This window comes from Coenobita brevimanus, chromosome 54 (assembly GCF_032717465.1).
Source record: "Coenobita brevimanus isolate Jiangsu-jjx chromosome 54, ASM3271746v2, whole genome shotgun sequence".
NCBI lineage: Eukaryota > Metazoa > Arthropoda > Malacostraca > Decapoda > Coenobitidae > Coenobita > Coenobita brevimanus.
This window is the reverse complement of record NC_137007.1, coordinates 3,276,963-3,297,068: the sequence shown is the minus strand read 5'-3', so window position 1 is coordinate 3,297,068 and position 20,106 is coordinate 3,276,963. Positions and strand designations below refer to the sequence as shown.

The following is a 20,106-nucleotide window of genomic DNA, read 5'->3' as shown; positions in this document are numbered from 1 at the left end:
AATGGAGGTCAGATAGGTGGTGGAGGCTCAGGGTGGGATTAAAGAGGACACACGTAATGTCTTGATAACACTGGGACCACGGGATTCCTGGCCATCTTAACCCCTTCAGTACGGCGACTTCTTTTCTTACCCAGTTCCTGCTACCACCATACGATATTATTGAGCTTCGGCTGGACTTTTCTAACGTGGGATTAAATAGAGCCTCCTTTAACCCCCTCCGTATCAGAGGTCTTTCTAAAAATAAAGCGTCTGATGGTGGCAATAACTTAATGAAGAGGCAGGTCACCCAAACATCCATCCTTATATTCAGCATCAACAAACTTTTTTCTCATACCCCGCCCCCTTTTTGTTGGACCCACTCAATTCCTGCCCCTCATACCTCCCCCTTTCACCCTGTCCCCTTCCACCCCACTTCCATCACCCCTTCCACCTCCCCCTTCCTCCCATCCACCCCTACATCCTGCATTCCCACGACAGGGTGTAATTTTTCCCTACCTTTCTGCCTCGATTGGACATAGCTCACTCGACGTCAGGCGCTCTTAAACCCCAGTTCCCAAGCACCCATTCCCAGTCCTCCCATCCACCTAGTTCCCATGCACCCGTACCCAATCTTCCCATCCACCCATCCGCAGTTCTCCCATCCACCCATACTTGACCCAGTGCATTACCACCCCTCCTAAATCCACCACCACCACCACCACCACCACCCCACGCGTCCACCACCATAGCCATCTCTTAGGCATTCAGAGTTCTCAGTATTTTTTTTTCCCTACCCCGTCTCTCGATTATAATTTTTCCCTCTGAATTCCAGGCCATCTCGAACCCTTCCCACCCCACCCCGCCATCCACCCACCCCACCCCACCCCTCCTCCCACCCACCCACCCACCCACACATCCAGCATTTCGTAAAGTATTATATTTTTTCGCTTCGCCCGTGCATCACAAGTAAGTCCTGTCGCGTGTTGAGTAAATTACCAACTTATCCAACTCCTGGTATCTTTCCTCTTTTTCTGGTATTTTTTTTGGCCCGTCGAGTCTTCAGTCTCAGAGGACGAGAGTTGAGGGGAGAGGAAGACCAAGGGAAGAGGAGGAAGAGGAGCAGGAGGAGGAAAGGGAAAGGTAAGGCTGTGAAGAAGAAAAGTGACGGAAGTAAAGGGTAGAGCAGATAAGGGGAGAGGAAGACTGAGGGGAAGGATGGGTAAGATTGCTATAGGGAAAGGAAAGCTAAAGGGAAAAGGGAGGGTAAGATTGCTAAGGAGAAAGAAGAGCTGAAAAGAAAAGGAAGGTTAGGGAGAGGAGGGAAGAGTAGAGCTGAAGGGAGGGCAGAGGGGAGGGCTGTGAGAAGGGTAGGACCAAGGGGAGGTGAGGGCAGGGCTGTTGATATGACGGTGGTGTCATGCGAGGTGAGTTGTGTGGCTTGGTGTGTCTTCTGGGCCAATCTGGAGGCAGGTAAACACATGGGATTACACAAAACACACAGCATATATACAGACACATGCATTTCCACTCAGGTATTCATAAAGCACCAGGATTACTCAAAACACACATCTAATACGGATAAATACATACATCCACAACGGTACAAAGGGATTACACAAAATACACAGGCTATGCAGATACATCCTGCATTTCCACAGAGGTATTCCTAAAACTCATAGGATTTCTCAGAGCAGACAAGAGTATACAGAATCATGCACTGCCACACAGATATTCATAAAAAACACAGGATTACCCAAAACACACAGGATATAAAGATAAACACACAAACACATATATATTCATAAACCACAGGGAGGTTACGTAAAACACACAAAATACAGTATACGGAATCACGCAGTATACACACACCTGACTTTGTAAACCTCATGGAATGATAGGAAACACACCTGATATACAAATACATACAGTTCACCCACAAAGGTATTCGTAAAACTGGCACAAATACACAGGTAAACGCAGGTGAGGTCACAAGGTAGCCACACACCTATGATAATTTGCCCATAAACTTCACATATAACGCAGCCTCCTGGGCTTATCTAGAGACAGGTAAGATGGTCAAGAATGTATTAAGAACAGAGCGAGGGATGTGGGTAAACACATAAATTTCAATGGCATGCAAATGAAAAGTCAGACTGATACACTCACACACACACACACACACACACACACACACACACACACACACACACACACACACACACACAAATATATGAGCATAGTGTCAGCAGTCCCTTGGTATACATATCAATCAGTCAGTCAATCAGTCAGTCATCCACTGAGTCAGTCAACCGGTCAATTATCCAGTCGTCAGTCACCCACTTCACACATCCATCTTATCCCTCCGGTAACTCCACCTCCCAGGCCTCACGCCCCAGCGAGCTTCCTCCTTCCCTTTCCTGGACACATCTTATTTCACGAATCCTTCCGTGTCTGTGTGTTTCGTGTGTTTTCTGCCAATTCCGTGTACTTAGTCTTCTATTTTTACCAGAGAATTTGGACGGTTGGAGTTAATGGTATTGTTTTTCGGGGCATAACGTTTGGAATTGCGAGGATTAATTTTACGATGCCAAGTCTCGAATTGTGATTACCGCCCCCCGACCCCCTTACCCGATTGTGACTGGGTAATGTTTGTTGGCTTTGGTCTGTGTTCCGTGTAAACATGTCTAATCCCATGACTCCCCCCCTCCTCATAACTATTCCCCTTCACTCATACCCCCGCCCACCCTCAGCTCTCCCCACCATCGATTCCCCACCCACACCCCAACCCCCACCCCCATCCCACACCCAACTCCCTCACTAGCCCTGACTCCCATCCACATCATATCCTTCCCACCTCTTCACCCCTCCACTCCGATTTCTTCCTTCCCCTTGTCTTTGTACTCGTTTGAACTTCTTTGTACTCCTTTGTACTTCCCCCTCTTCCCTCCCCTTACCCCTCTTCCTGTCCTCCGTCTCCCATTTAATATCCCCTCTTCTCTTCACCCCCTCTTCTACTCTTCCCTTACCCCTTCTCCGCTCTTCTCGTTTCTCTTTTCCTCTTCTCCCCTCTCCCCCACCCCTACCCCTTCGCCTCCCTCTTCCTTCCCTACCCCGTACCCCTTCTTTTCTCTCACTCTCTCTCTCTCTGTCTCTCTCTCTCTCTCTGTCTCTCTCTCTCTTTCTCTTTCTCTCTCTCTCCCCCTATCTATTCCTCCCCCCTCCTGCCTCTCCCCTTCCCCTACTCTTCCCTCCCACTGACGCCTCCTTCCTTTATCGCATCCCCCTCACCCCCTCCTCCCTCACCTACCTCCTCTCTTACCCTTCCACTTTTCCTTCCTCCCACTCCCACCTTCCTCTTAGCCTCTCCTCTCTGTGTCCTCCTCGTTCTTCCGTTTCCCCTCTCTCTCGGCACACACACACACACACACACACACACACACACACACACACACACACACACACACACACACACACACACACACACACACACACACACACACACACACACACACACACACACACACACAGTCATCTCAAAGCAAAGACACGAGACCAGGGTTGCCAAGTCGCACCCTGCTCTGCCCGCGGAAACCCAACTGAAAACTAGCCCAAAAGTAGCCCAACACCAATAATTATTTTTAAAATCCTCTATTTATGCGAAATTAGTGTTTTATATTAATAATTCATATATAGGTCCCTATTAATGCCTGAAATGATCACTTGATTCACTTAAACTTTCCCTATTTGCCATAAATACACTATTGCCCATAAAACAACAATGATTCTGTTGAAATATACTTATCATTACACTAGGTAATACAACATGCAAGTGAAGGTATTTTCTCTCCCTCTGAGTCAACTTTCCATCACACTTATATTATTCAAAAATCTATATGATCATCATCACTGTGTTTCGTTGCTGTGTACGTCATATGTGAAATTTGCTAACATAATTTTGTTTGTGAAATCATTACAACAGATTTTATGTCCGCATATTGCTCTAACATGAAGAGTGTTTTCAACTGTTTCATGTTGCTGTCTGTTTCTTCATTTACTTTTCACTAAATTATACTGAGAGAAAATCCTCTCTACTGCAGCAGTGCTTGCTGGCAACGATAATTGGGATAAAACAAAACTCTCTCCGGAGTCTCCGCACTGGCTGCATCCACTGGTCCCTGTGGGAGTATTAGGGGGTCTCTCTCCGCCATATGTTTAAACACTCACTCTTTCTCTCTCTCTCTCTCTCTTTCTCTCAGTATATTGTCGTGATGTGGTTTAATTCCATACTAGCCCAAAAAACCGCGACAGTTTTCAAACCAGCCCAAAAAACCGCAACCCGCGACCGGTAAAATCTGCCCGCGGAAGAGCTTCAAAACGAGCCCAATTTGGCGGGAAAACCGCGACCTTGGCAACCCTGCACGAGACAAACACACAAACACAAGAAGGTAATCCCCGTCCACACACGAAACACTGCCTCTCCCACCTCCATAATCCCTTCACCCCGAGGACGTCTCTCTAGCATCAGATCTTTTTTATTTTATTTTATTTACCTTGGGAGACACTTCTTAAAATGTAGGGAGTAAATACTGTCTCCATTCACCACGTCGCTGTAGTGCTTTCACCTCAACTTGGCCCAGAGTTTCGTCGTTTTAGTAGCTCATGTCTCGTAGCACAGTGGCGGAAGCAGACACCACTACGGCTCTACCTCCTTTCCAATGCACTTCCTCGTGACTAGCACCGTATTCTAGTGTCAGTCTGTTGTTACAGCTCAGCATTCAAGACGGAGAGATGGCAATTTTAGGCCAAGTTAGAGTAAAAGAGATATAGCAGAGATCATCTCTAATCCCTTCACTACCTCGGCGTATTTTCTGCCATTCTTGCTACCGGATAACTTTAATCAGCTCAGGAGTTTTTCGTACGGGTGGGGGGAGGTCAGTATCGCCTCCATTCACCAATCCAGTGCAAATTGGTTCTCCTAATCTGCCTAAAATCAGACAGAGGCAACTCGAATACAGTTTACAGAGTCTTATCGAATTGAAGGGTTTAAGCTGATAGGAATTTCCCATACTCTTTTTACCCTGACATGGTCCAGATTTTCGTCCTTTAGCAACTCATTTCACGTACCTCAGTGCCAGAAAAAAGACTACTGTGGCCCTGAATCTTTTCCACAACACTTCCTCGTGACTAGCATCATACTCCAGCGTTAATCTATCGCTACAACTCAGCATTCAAGATGTGGAGTTGGCAGTTTTAGGCCAGGTTAGAGTGAAAGGGGTATAGCAGTGTCTTCATTAAACTACATCAGCGTCATCGGATGGAAGGTGTTAATTAATTCACTTCGATTTTATTTTTCTCGCTAACGTCAAGCAGTTTAATTCATCTTCAAGAATTACTACGCCTTCTTGTACTTTAATCTAACCATCTCGAATCTGTTTCCTTCAGATTAGGAGGGACACAGAAATTGAGTGGTTGTGTTTAATTTCCCCCTTCTCTCAGGCAACTTATATCTCTCCACTTCATCCCCCAATCTCATCCTCGGTCTCCCCCTTCCCCTGCCCCCACCACTTCAGTCACATACACTCCTCTAGCCACTGGGATAAGACGGTAAATCACACCATGTTATACTTGATGTGTTTTGTGTTTACCTTCATAGTCCTTATGTTTCTCTTGTGCGAGTAGTGTGTAAGTAAAGCTGCGGGTGTGTCTTGGGAAGGGAAGTCGTTGCTGAGTAGGGATAGGAATGCCTGGAGACTCTTTCCTCTAGGCCACCCCTCCCAGGATGCGGCATAAGGCAGAGAATAGGTACATAGATGGATAAATAAATAGACAGATGTGGGGATAAATATAAATACATAGATACAAATACGTAGATACAGGTAGTTTTTCATCTTCTCTGCCCTGTCTTGTTCCGTCATCACTTCCCCTTTCCCCCCAAATCCCTCACCCAGCTTCCCTCTCTCCCCTTCCCTTCCTTTCCTCTCCCTTCCCCTTCTCATTACCCCTCTCCACCCTTCCTGTCTCCACCCCATCCTTTCCCCTTCCCTTATTGTATGTTCACGTCTCCCCATTTCGTCTTTTATTTCATCTTTCTCTTCTTCTTTTTCTCTTCTTTCCCCTCGTTCTCCTTCCCTTTCTCTTTGGTGCTTATTTCTTATCTCCTTTACCTTCCCCCATTTCCAATTCTCTCCCCTTCCCTCCTCTTAAATCTTCCTGTTTGTTATATATTTTACTTCGTCTGTTTCATTTTTCCCTTCCTTTCTCTCCTCTCCCATGTCTTTCTGTGTATTACTTATTCTTCTCTATCTTCTCTGTCCTTTCGCGTTGCCTATCTTCTCCCGCTCTTTTTAATTTATCTTCTATTTCACAGATCCCTTTATTTTTCACTTCTTTTCATTCGTTTTCCTTCCCTTCGTCCTTACTGTCTTCCCTCCATTCCTCCTCTTCTTTTATCTTGCCATCTTGCCTTCTTCATTCCCCCTCTCCTCTTGTAACTCTCGCTGTTATTTCTTTTACTATACTCATTTCTTATATTCTTACCTCACTCCTCCTTCCTCTCGTCTCTCTACTTCTCATCACCCTTTCTTGCTCCTTCCATCTTCTTTCCCCTTCCTTTATTGCCTCTTCCTGTGCCTTCCCTCCTCTCCTTAACTCTTACTACTATCTCTTACATTTTATCAACCTCTTTTTATTCTTACCTTCATCTTCCTTCACCTCGTCTTTCTTCTCCTTCTCATAATCTTTCTCGCCCTCTTCCATCTCTTCTTCCTCTCTCCTTCTCTTCCTTTGCCTCTCCTCCACTCTTTAACTCACATTCTTATATCTCTTACGCTGTGTATCCCTCCTCTTACCCTTCCTTCCCCTCGTCTCCCTTCCCCTTCTTATTATTATCCATTTCCACCCTTCCTATCTCCCTTTCTCCTCTTTCATTTCATCATTCTCTCTTCTCGTCCCTCCCTTTCCATTTCCTAACCCTCCTTTTTATTTATTTCATTTCCTCCATCTTTTCCCCCCTAATCCTCCATTTTCCACTCTTCCCATCCTCATCCCTTTCCTCTCCCTTCCTGTTCTATCATTTTTATCCCTACCATTGTCGTCGTCCACTTCCTGTCATTTACCATCCTTACTTCAACTCTCACCTTAGTCCTTTATTCTGACTTTGCCACCCTTCCTCTCATTTCTCTGTCTCCCCTCTTCCCATCCCCTTCATCCCCTCTTTCCTTTCCCTTTCCTCCAGTCTCCTCACCCTCCCTTGCTACCCTTCCCATCTTATTCACCATCCTTACTCATTTCACCTTCTGTCTATGTTCTCTTCTTCTTCTACTACTATTTTCTTTTTCTTTTTCATGACAAACTTCATCTTTTTCTAATTCCTTCTTACCGTTTTTTTTTTTTCTTCCATCGTCTCCATTCTCTGGTCTTTGATAATCCATTTCTTTCCCTTTTCGCCCTTGTTTCTTTTTCTTGTTTATCTGTTAACTTCTTTACAATCTGGCTAACACCTGATGATTTTGTGAAGGGAACCCCAAATACGAGTAGGTAGTGTTGCTTTACTCTCTCTCTCTCTCTCTCTCTCTCTCTCTCTCTCTCTCACACACACACACACACACACACACACACACACACTTACCCCTTTATCACCTCTTTCGTCTCCTCCACTCTTGCCAGTTCCACCTCAATCACTTCCTTCCATCTTTTCCATGCCTTCCACCCCCTGCCCAATCAATCTTTTCCACCTCATTCTCGACATCCACTCCAGTCCCTTCATCTTTACTCCCCATTCCACCCCTGCTCATCCACCCGTCATCCACCCCCTCCACCCCACTCATCCACCCCCTCCTCCCCACTCATCCACCCCTCATCCACCCCGCCCCTTCATTGAGACATCAGAGTGAATTAAGCCCCCCCCCCCGTCCTACCTGGGCGTCGATTCATCATTGGTTTGCGTGTGTCAGCCCAGGTGTGTGCAGACCTGGGGAGGTAGGAAGGGGGGAGGTAGAGAGACTGATAGATAGATAGATAGATAGATTGAGAGACTGATAGATGGATAGATAGATAGATAGATAGATAGATAGATAGATAGATTGAGAGACTGATAGATGGATAGATAGATAGAGAGATAGATAGATAGATAAACAGATAGGTGGGCTGGTGGGTAGGTATACAGTATGTGTGTGGTTATTATTAGGCAGGAATATTGATAGACTGAAAGATAGATAGAGACAGACGGATAGATAGATAGACAGAAGGTAGATAGATATAAATAGATAGATGGATGGATAAGTAGGTAGGTAGATAAGTAGAGAGATTGATAGACAGACAGGTAGGCAGGCAGGCAAGTATATGTGTGGGGATATCATTAGGCAGAAATAGAGGTAGAAGAAGAAATAGACTGGTAGCAGATTAATTACCTAAGTAGGCAGGTATATAGGTAGGGATTAGGAACACACAGGAGGGTTTATTCGCATACATACACGAATCACATACGCACACACACACGTACATATGTAGGGGTCGAGAACAACGATAGGAAGGCTTGCTCTCGTACTCACACATCCACGTACGCACATGTGTATACCTTCTACACACACATGTACGAATAACTCCTTAATTATATCACTCATTAATTCATGAGTTTGAGAGAGTGTGTAAGAAACGGAACCTAAAGGTGAATGTAGGGAAGAGTAAAGTGATGGTCTTTGAGAGAGGTGAAGTCAGTGAATGTATAGCGAGGTTGGATGGTGAGGAATTGGAAAATGTGAGTACGTTTAAGTATTTGGGTAGTGTGATGAGTAAGGATGGAGGTTTGGAGGGTGAAGTGCTTGAAAGGGTACAGCAGGGAAGAAAGGTTGCTGGTTCCTTGAAAGCAGTGATAAGAAACAGGGAAGTGAGCATGGAAGTAAAAAAGTTACTACATGACAGTATTGTGATACCAACTCTAACGTACGGAAGTGAAGCTTGGACGTTGTTGGAAGGACACAAGTCAAGAGTGAGAGCAGTGGAAATGAGTTATTTAAGAGGAGCTTGTGGAGTCACGTGGAGAGACAGGCTGACGAATGAGGATATAAAGGAGCGTTGTGGTGTTGATGTGGATGTGATAGGAAGCGTTGTGAGGAACACACTGAGGTGGTTTGGCCATGTGGAGAGGATGGAGGGTGAAAGACTGACGAAGAGAGTGTATGTGAGTGAGGTGGAGGGTGGAAGAGGGAGGGGGAGACCGAGGATGAGATGGAGGGATGGGGTGGAGAGGTATATGAGAGGGGGGGGTGTGAGTTGGGAGCAGGGTAGTGAAATGGCGGGGGACAGGGCGACTTGGAGGCGATTTGTTTGTGGCCACCCCAAACGGGATTGAGGCGTCTGGCAATAGATAGATTAATTCATTATCGCTTCGCCACTTTGAATGCAATTGGGTATTTAATATAAGCCAAGTTCAGACGATTTCATTCAGCTGGGATTATTTCTTGCAGTTCAAAGGGTAATCGAGGTATTTTTCAACATTTTGGGATCTAGAATTGACGTCACTTGAATAAAATCGTCTAGTTGTAACCTGAGTAACGCAATGGAATCCGTTCATGAGGCGAAAGGGTTAAGGTAACAGTATTTGAATCAGTTACTTAGTATTACTCGACCTACCGAAACCAGTGTCAGAATATTACTCTAGTTCATTGTTGTTTTTATTATTATTATTATTATTATTATTATTATTATTATTATTATTACAGCTACAACAACAACCACTAATACTACCACTACTACTACTGCTACTACTACTACTACTACTACTACTACTATTATTATTATTTTTATTATTTTTATTATTACCGTCATTATCATATTACACTCAGCAGCAAAACCTCACCTATGATGGAACAGATCCCAGGCGATATATACCCCCGTGCGTCGGTCTGTCCAGCCATTCTCAGTAACGATAAATCCAGCTTGACGCCAAATCAGTTTACGATAATGAATAGCATAAGAGAATAAAATAAAAGGTGATCGAAATAGGACATACACTGGCTCAAATTTCTTCGTCTTGAGTTCCATGATGTAAAGCAGAGCAGGAGTGTCCAGGCTTTTTATATCAATCTTATACACAGTCAGAGTCCTTTTATACGTCTTTGTTTCCCCTTCAGAGCGATGGTGTCTTTCCTATACCACTGTTGCAACCAGGAGACGATTTTATTCAGCCTCAAGGACTCTTTTTGGCGATGGAGGTGATGGAAACAGTGTACATTAACTCGTTCATCAATTATTTTCTTTTTAAAATCTGTTGTTGTTATCACCAGGCACTGTAGAGGAAGACTTTTTGTGGTGGAAGGGTTCAAAGGTAATTCCATTGGTCTGATCAGTAAAATTACATTATTATCATCATCATTGTCATCGTTATCATTATCATCATCTGTACTAACCGTCGTCGTCATCATCACCACCACCATCATCATCATCATCATCATCATCATCCAGACCTCCTTTCACATCCCAAGGTCATCTTCATCTACGTATTATTCTTGGTACTTATAATCAGCTGAGGGAGACGTCTCGTAAGTTATACTCATTTCACTTTAACTTGGCTCGGATTTTCGCCTTTTCGCAGCTCATTTTTCATTGTTCAGTGGCAGAAACAATGCGACGGCTCTAAATCTTTTCCACAGCACTTCTTCGTGACTAACATCATATTCGAGTGTTAATCTATGTTTACAACTCAGCTTTCAAGATGGAGAGATGGCAGTTTTAGCCCAAGTTAAAGAGAGTATAGTAAATTTCTTTTTTTTTGTTTTTTTTGTTTTTTTTGGCCTTCCACCGCTGCATAAACTTAATACCTTCCACCCAAGGACGCTTCTTTGTTTTTCCTCTCTCCTTTTTCTTCTCTTTGCATTCTCCTGACGAATTCATTAAATTTAGAAGACTATTTTCTCTAACTGGACCGATTAGATATAGCCTTCATTAACCCCCTCAGTACGGTACCAACGATCTTTCCACTGTTAAAAGAGAGAGAGAGAGAGAGAGAGAGAGAGAGAAAGGCATAGATGTTAGGAAGAATAAATTACCAAAGGAGATATGTGTAGCAAGCCATTAAATACACATCGTCTCATGCCTAGATTCCTGCACACACACACACACACACACACACACACACACACACACACACACACACACACACCAATAAATACGAAAATAAAAAGACTTGGATTGTATTCATAAAGGATCTTAACTAATTCCTTCCTTTTAAATAATCTACATAAGCACTAAGATAACATGGCGAATATTTCAATTTTTATTTTTTCGCATAATATTCACTCTAGTTTGGTTCGAATTGTTTGGTAAGTATATAAGTGAAATAAACCAAAAAAATCAATTAATCTTCTATATAACTCTCGGTTAAGAAATTTTGTGAATACGGTCCTTGGGTTTAATGAGCAAGTTAGTGGAATATAAAGCAAGATTCATAAATTTTCTCCCACCTCTCGCCCCACTATAAAAAAAATAAAGAAAAAATAATGGAAGTTGAATTAGTGATTATTTGCATGTCCGACATAGGTGAAGACGCTCCTGTTGGCCTTTTCATTAACACCTTCACTGCTGGGACGTACTTTTGTGTGTGTGTGTGTGTGTGTGTGTGTGTGTGTGTGTGTGTGTGTGTGTGTGTATGTGTGTGTGTGTAAAGTCAGATAATTTTACTCAGCCTGCGAGTGACTGAGGATAGAGTTGTGTGTGTGTGTTTTGTAGAGCTAGATAATTTCACTCAACTTAGGAGGGACTGTGAGGATTGAAGAATTTATACATTGCCTTCATTCACTCTTTCACTACGAGAGATATCCCCTGAGCTGATAATAACCGTGTGTTGATAAAGCCTTCATTAACTCCTTCACGACAACAGATCTTCCTTAAGGTGAGTAAAATCGGTTGGAGATGACAAGAATGAAAAAAATAAGTCGATTGAACGAAGTGGTAAAAACTGAGAGGGCGAGGGTGTAAGCTCGTTTCCAATTTCGAGTCCCTATTTTTGTGGAGCAGTTCTGAGAGTTATATTAGCCTGCATGCCATTCTACAGAGCACATTTAGCAGGGAGGAGGAGAAGCCAAACACCATTTACTCCTGTCGATGCCTCTGTGACAGTCAGAAATGAGAGACTGCGTCCATTTTTCCAATCTTTGTTTTGGAAATATCCCGTCTAACATGATCACGTCCTTAAAACATATATAGATCTAACCTAACAGGGGAAGTTTTCATATGTTTACGTTCTTAACCCCTATGAGTCACAAGATGTCTTTCCTTTTCTTTATTATGCAGTGAAGAAGGAACCAAAGGCCAGAAGCCCGCCAGATTGTTCCCTCCAAGAAAAAAATAAAAAAATAATAGAGCTACGGACATACTATTACTTTCAGATTATAGCAGATACCTTTAACAGTGAAGGGGTTAATGAGCACTTCACCAGGGAGAGAGAAGGAGTTTGACATCTTTCCTTCGCTAATAAGTGTATCATGTAACGTGGGGTATAGACCAGATGTACTAAAAATCACCTGTAAAATTTTGAGTTTGTCTGCAATTTCGTGTTTCCATAGGTACCTTAATGAAGTTTTTTTTTTTTTTTTTTTAAGTCACCTAAATGAGACAGGCTCTTCTTTAGTTTAATAAAATCGTCTGGAAGCAGGAGGAATGTAACAAGAAATATTTCGTCTCGGAGAAGTGATGTATACAGTCGCATATGTATCTCCAGTACACAAAGATCTCGATGCGTATGTTGGCAGCAGCACCTTAATAAAATAATCAGCGTCCCCCACCCCACGCAACGCCCACACCCACCGTCATTACCGCAACCTTGAATTCACTGCCACGGTTTTCGGTAACAGTTCGCGTGTCCGCCTTAATGAGGAAGAAAAATGTAAAAAATCCTGCATTACTCTTGATACGTACCCGTGCCAGCGTTGTTCTTAATATTTTCCTCTTTCATTACGGCTCCAGTGTTATCTCTGTTATCATCTTTATCTGCCGCTGATTGGTATGGTGTTCCCTTTGTCGCGGGTGATGGGGGACAGGAGTGATTGCACAGTTACGTAAAGCATTTCCTTCTCCCCCAGTCCTCTTAATGTCATCATCATCATCATCATTATCCTCCTTATCATCATCATCATCATCATCATCATCATCATCATCATCATCATCATTATCCTCCTTATCATCATCATCATCATCATCATCATCATCATCATCATCATCATCATCATTATCCTCCTCCCCCTTCTCCTCCTCCTGCTTATCATCATCATCATCGTATTACTCCCTGACTAATGCATCATCATCATCATCATCATCTTATTACTTCTTGATTTGTGCACTTTTCTGTCCAGTGTGGGTGATGGATAGTGTTCGTGTCGAATTTTGTACTTTTACCAACGATATCATTTTCTCCCATAATATATATATATATTTTTTTTAGAAAGTAGCCCAGCCCTTGCAAGCCTCATGACGTTCTTCCTAATTTATTCTGGCAAAAAGCAAACGATATTAATTAACTTAGGACATATATACTCAGGCTCAGAACTTCCATTTGCATTTTGAATAGTGTAAAAGTGAGAAAATTTGAGCCAGAGTGAGAAACTGAGAGCCAGATTAAGAAATTGAGAGCCGGAGTGAGAAATTGAGACCCAGAGTTAGAAATTGAGAGCCAGATTGAGAAATTGAGAGCCAGATTGAGAAATTAAGAGCCAAAGTGAGTAACTGAGAGGCAGAGTGAGAAATTGAGAGCCAGAGTGAGAAATTGAGAGCCAGAGTGTCCAACCAGCCGCCGAGATTTGAATTTTACCCGCGTTCCCGCTACCCCATCAGCCGGTCATCTGATTATCACGGTCCGCATAAAAATTTGAATATAGTGGCGGGAAAAAGAGCGTTCCTGAATTATAAAGGACATCACGCGAGTACCCAGAGGCGCCGTGTGCTGTAATTTCTGGAATTTGATTTCGACCAAGGGATAGTGTAGCCTGGGGTGCGAAGAACTTGGGTTGGCGGTGGGATAGTGAAGGTGGGATGGTGTGGTGGATAGAGGGATAGTATAAATGGGTGTGAAGAGAGACTGGTGGATGGTGGTGGGATAGTCAAGGTGGAATGGTGTGGTGGAGAGAGGGATAGTGTGGCTGGGGGTGTTGGGAAATTGGTGGGTTGTGGTGGGATAGTCAAGGTAGGATGGTATTGTGGATAGAGAGATAGTGCAGATAGGTGTGTGAAGAAATTGGTGGGTCGGTGGTGGAATAGGCAAGACTAGATGGTGTGGTGGATAGATATAATAAATGATTATACGTACGATATTCTACACGTCTTAATAGATAGATAAATAGGTATGGGGGGATGTTTTAGATGGGTGTACAGAGATTGAAGCGGCTGTGGTGAAATACTGTAAACATGCAAGGATGGGATGGAGGATAGATATAAATAGGAGCCAGTAACATGCTTATCAAGATGCGGTGATGCAAATAAGTACGCACACCGTTGGAGGGATAGTCTTGATTGGCGTGTAGCAATATTGACAGGAGATGGGATAGTCAAGGATAGATGGTTTATTGGGATAGATGCAGAGATACGCTTTAGTTGCACGATATTCTAGGTGTCTTCGTGGATAGAGGAGTAAAAAGGGATGGTTTAGATGGGTGTAGAGAGAGGCTTGTGAGTTGGTGATGGGATAGCCAGTACTGAGATGGATATGCTGTTTATGTAGATGGGAATGAATAGAAAGGTGGACAGGTAGGGACAGATATAGCCTAGGTGGGTATGTGGAAAGGCGGGTGAGTTGATATGGGGCTAGTCAAAAAGGTGTGATGGATATATAGAAATGGGAGAGTTATAGGTCCGTATATGTATATGGGTTAATGGAAAGACAAGCAAATTCTAACTGTTTTCTGAAGTCACACAACAGTCGTCCCTTCCAAAGAGAGTCATGTATAAAAAAAAAAAATTTGAGTACAGTGTAGGAAGTTCTAGAAAGGACTGATTGACTGACAGGGAGATGAGTATGCAGTGGGATCGTGTCGATGGATTAAGGGAAATAAGAAGGCAGGTCACAGTAGAGTGTGGAATAGGCAGGTCACAGCTAGTGTGGATGGATTTAAGAGAAGAGATAGAGAAATGGACACCCGATGCGTCAGTATATAGTAGAATAGTTCACTATATCTGGACAGGTAGGGGGATAATGTGTATGAATTACTGTACATAAATGAAATGCAAAAGAAAGAGTAAAATAATAAAGAATTACGTCATACAGAAGACATTAAACTTTGCTGTATGTATTCTTGCTCATATTGTTCATAGGAATGTGATGGGAAAGAAAACGAATGCAGAAACAGGAATGATAATGGAATAGCAGCGACAGAATAAAAATAAATAAATAAATAAATGGGGACGGGACAGCCTACAGTGAATGCAATGAAAATAAAAATGAAAGTAGAGGTGGTTGATGTGCAACTGCAGCGTCTGAGAAAAAATAAGATAGGCGGTAGACGGGGAAGCAGGTTGAGGTGGACGTGGGTGTTGATGAGCGCAAAGGTCGTATACATTCCATCGATTTTACGATTTATTACGAGAATCAGAAATAAATACACTTCACGTCAAAATTATGGCTGCGGGTGTCTTCAGAGGGGGTTGTGAGGGAAAGGGAGAGGCTGGGTAAGGAAGGGAGCTGAGGGAGAGGGAAGGGGGGATGGAGGGAAGGGGCAGGGAGGTAGGTTGAGGGTCGGGGGGAGGAGGGGAGTCGTAAAATTCCCTCCCTTTCAATTATTTCCTGGCATTCATTCAGCCATCCATTCCTAATTCCCACCTATATTCGCCCCAGACCTCCCGCGAACCCTTATCCTCCTGGGAAAAATAATCTCTGGACGGATCAAGAGTTCCTGGAAAGGCGGCGATTGTCCTGGGGATGATAATTCTGACATTTCGATTTTCATCAGAAGAGGAGGAAGGGGAGAGGGAAGAGAAAGTGAGGGTTTCGTCGAATAACAGAGGAAAGGAGAAGGAAGTGAAGAGGGGAATGAAGTGAGAACAAAGGAGACAAGAGATAAGTAAAGAGGGAAGTGAGCACAAGAAAATGAAGAACTGAGAAGAGGACAAGGAGATGAAATAGGAAAATGAGGAGAGGAAAACAAAGTGAAGAAAGGGAGTGAAGAGAAAGAGTGAGTTGGAGAAAGTGAAGAAGGGAAGGTGAGGACAGGACAAGAAAGTGATGAGGGAAATAAGAAGAAGAAAGTAGAGGAGTAATGAGAGGATAAGAAAGTGAAAAGGAGGAAGATGAGAGAACAAGAGAGTGAAGAGGGGAAAGAGGAGAGAGATTAGTATGTTGTGAGAGAGAGAGAGAGAGAGAGAGAGAGAGAGAGAGAGAGAGAGAGATGTATTCGTTATAGGTTTACAAACCATGCAAAACTATTTTTCTGTCACTGTTCCTTTTATTATAACCAGAAGTGGCTCAGTGACTTACTTGGATTAGCATATGCATATAGAGTTGTACAGTTGTTTGTTTGTGTGTGTGTGTGTGTGTTTTGGTAGAGAGACATGGACTATACTCTGCCTGGATTAAATGGTTATCGAAAACTTCGTCCTCACTGGTGTACGAGACGGGGCCCCAGGACTTGAAAAAAGGTCTTCCTTCCCCCCCTCCTTTTTTTTATTTTTTATTTTTTTTTTTTTTGTTATCAGGGGGAGTTAAAAGCTGCTGCTGTTGTTGTTGTTTTTTAAGGGCAGATCCTTTTGATGGTGTACCGGTATCTCTAAAAGGAATTATGGATAAAGTAATTAGAAGGAATTGTGGATAAAGCTCTTAGAAGCCTTGCGTTATTAAGTAGCGCTTCTTAATGTGTGAGGGTAAACTGACTTAATTGTTGTATATTTGTTCTCATACTTTTTCATTACGTCATGTGAATACAAATCTGGACATGACATTTTAAGCCTACAGATTATTTACACATGAATTATTTTTTAGATGCACCAAAGTATTCGTGTACTGTGAATATTTAGTAGTAATTAATTTGAGATCAGGGCAACTACGAGCATTATCAGGGCAAACTCTTTCTGCCCCCCCAGTGAAATGCCTGCCCGTACAATTTTGCCTCTCCGCACCATTATTTTCCTTGTATATGGCTTGTTCTTATGGCCTAGTGCGTGGGTATCCATCCATCAATGCATCACCTATCCATCGGCATGAAGAACACGTCAGTAACATAGTAGGGTGAAAAAAATCTGTAGGGAAGGTGCCAGAAACCTTACAAAGCCTATAAGCAGACGGTTCACAGGTGTTTTGGAGAAAGAGAAGAGGCTGTGGGGGCAAATAAACCAGCCATCTTTAACTGCCCCGGTATAGGTTGAACTTAAACATGAGCAGAGGAATTTGCAATGAATGTAGAGGGTTGAAAAGGCAGGAAGGTGGGTGTAGACTTGTTGGCGAGTGAATACATTTTAGTAAGAGGTTAAGAGTGTGTGGGAAGGTCGTAACAGAGCGAGTGGATGACTATAAAAATGTATATAAAAAGTTGGATGAATGTGGGTGGAAGGATGCAAGAGTGAGAATGAACGTTGAAGGGTGTGAAAGAAAGTTACAAGCGTGAGAAGAAAGATTGTGAGAGTGAGAGGGAAGGTTACGAGAGTGAGAAGAGAAATTGCAAGAGTTGGAAGGAAAGTTGCAAGAGTGAGATGAAAGTTTGCAACATGGCGAGGGAAGGTTTCAAGCGTGCGAGGAAATGAAGATTGCAACAGTGCGGGGAAAGGTTGTTGGAGTGTGGATGGACGATTGCAGAAGTGTGAGAGGAGAGTTGCAAGAATGAGAATAGAAGTTTGTAGAAGTGTGAATGATAAGTTGAAAGAGTGTGGGCAGAAGATGGCAAGAATGAGAGCGGAAGGTGCAAGTGTGGAAATAAAAGGTACAGGGTGCGAGTTATAGGTAGACAATATGCGAAGGAGAGAGTGCGAGTGTGCAGAGAGTGCGAGTGGAAGAGAAGGTACGAGTGGAAGGCAGATTGCGAGTGGTAGAGAGAGAATGCGTTAGTAAGGGAGGGTCAATAGGATGGAGGGTGTAAGGTAGAAGGACGGGGTGTCGAGTGGGTGGTAGGAGGGTGGGGGTGTGGGGGGCGGAAAGGGGTGAGGGTAGAAGAGTGTGGGGTAGAAGGAGGGTGGGAAAGTGGGGATGGAAGAAGGTGGGGAAGGGGGTGGGGTTTGGAAGAGGTAGGGGAAGGGGGTGGGGTTCAGAAGGGGGAGGGGATAGGGATGGGGATGGAAGGGGAATGTGAAGGGGGTGGAATGGAAGAGGGAAGGGAAGGGGTGGGGATGGAAGGAGGGGTAGGGGTGGTAAGAAATAATGAGAAGGTGGGTCGGGTGTGATTCTGATGGATCGTTGGCGTGGTGTTGTGGCCTGGTATTATGTGGATTACCGAGACACACCACACAGGACACACCACACCACACAACACCCAGAACATACCACACTATACCACACCCAGGACCCACCACATCACACGCAGGACACATCACACCATATTTGGGACACACCACACCACACCACGAGCAGGACACATTACGTCACACCACACTGCACCCAGGGCATACCATATCATTCCACATCACACCCAAGACACACCATAGCACCCCACATCATACCACATCACACACAGGAAGCATCACACCCGGAACATGTACCACACCACACCACATCATCACGTCATACTACACACAGAACACATCACACCACGTCACACGACACAACAGAACACAGCACAACAATCCAACACGCCACAAACACCACGCTACACCTAGGACAGTACCACATTACACCTCACACACACACACACACACACACACACACACACACACACACACACACACACACACACACACACACACACACACACACACTAACCAGTATGTCTTGCCTGTCTTCACCTCTCTCCTCAGCACAGTATTCCCTTTTATTCCTTATCATTTCATTCATGCAACCATCAGACGATTTTCCTCAGCTCATTGGAGACCTCGTGTAGTGAAGTTGTTAGTCTGTCAACACTAATCTCTTCAGCGCACACACACACACACACACACACACACACACACACACACACACACACACACACACACACACACACACACACACACACACACACACACACACACACACACACACACACACACTAACTTCTGTGCGACATCCTTATTTGGGGAAAGTTAGAAGTCTCATTGCTATTGTCACATATATTTTTCTCTTGCTACCAGTGGACGATTTCATTGAATTAAAGCAACTCTTTTTTATTCGCTTCCCTGAATGGACCAACCTCTATTTTCAGTCCTGTTTCCCTCTCCTTTATATATCATTACTTTTTCTCAGAATTTTGACAACTGTTCCGATCCCCTGCAGTTCCCCTTCCCTTTCTTTCCCTCTCTGTTCCCCATCATCTCCCCTCCTACTTGTCATAACATCTACGCCTACATCCATTTTTCTCCCCGCCTATTTTCATTTATGTCACATTCTGTTTCCTCTTATTTCCTCACATTTCAGATTGTTTCTTCTCTAATTGCATATTATTATCACTGTCATCCCATTTATTTCTCCCTTCCCCCTCCTTTTTTTTCCCCTCCCTATTCCCCTCCCAGTTATTTCGCCTCCTATTCCCTATTATTTTCCTTCCCATACCCCCTCCCCATTATTTCCCCTGTTATTTCCCCTGTTCCGTGCAATCTCCCGGATCCATACCTAATTAGGGCCGTGTCCCCGGAAGTGGGTCGTCATCCCCCTGACAGATTGGTTATTGTGACCGGCGGTGCGGGAGGAGGGGAGGGGACCGCAGCGGGGAGACCTCAGGGCTGGGGACTGCGAGAAACTTGGTAGGCAACAGTGACCGCTGGAGGGGCGATTAATTCGAATCCAAAGACGTAATATTCGTTTTATGCTTGATGCCTCCAGACTACCTTATTAAATCTAGGAGGGACGTTTTGAAGTGGCGAAATATGATGTGGTCTTCATTAACCCTCCTTGGTCTTCTGGTCTGCTCATAACCGAATTAAAACCATCTGATAGCGACAAAAAATAAACTATAAATTAGGCTTACGTCCTCTGGCGAAAGATGCTAACCTTTTTCAGAACGGGAAGGCATTTTTAAACTGAGTTAAATC

At 43.8% G+C, this 20,106-nt stretch overlaps 1 protein-coding gene across 1 annotated transcript in view; it reads left to right on the top strand.

Moving 5' to 3' along the window:
• The window catches only part of ss (aryl hydrocarbon receptor spineless), a 725,723-nt gene that overhangs the window by 481,018 nt on the left and 224,599 nt on the right, over nucleotides 1-20,106 (top strand). The gene's annotated exons all lie outside the window — the stretch shown is intronic.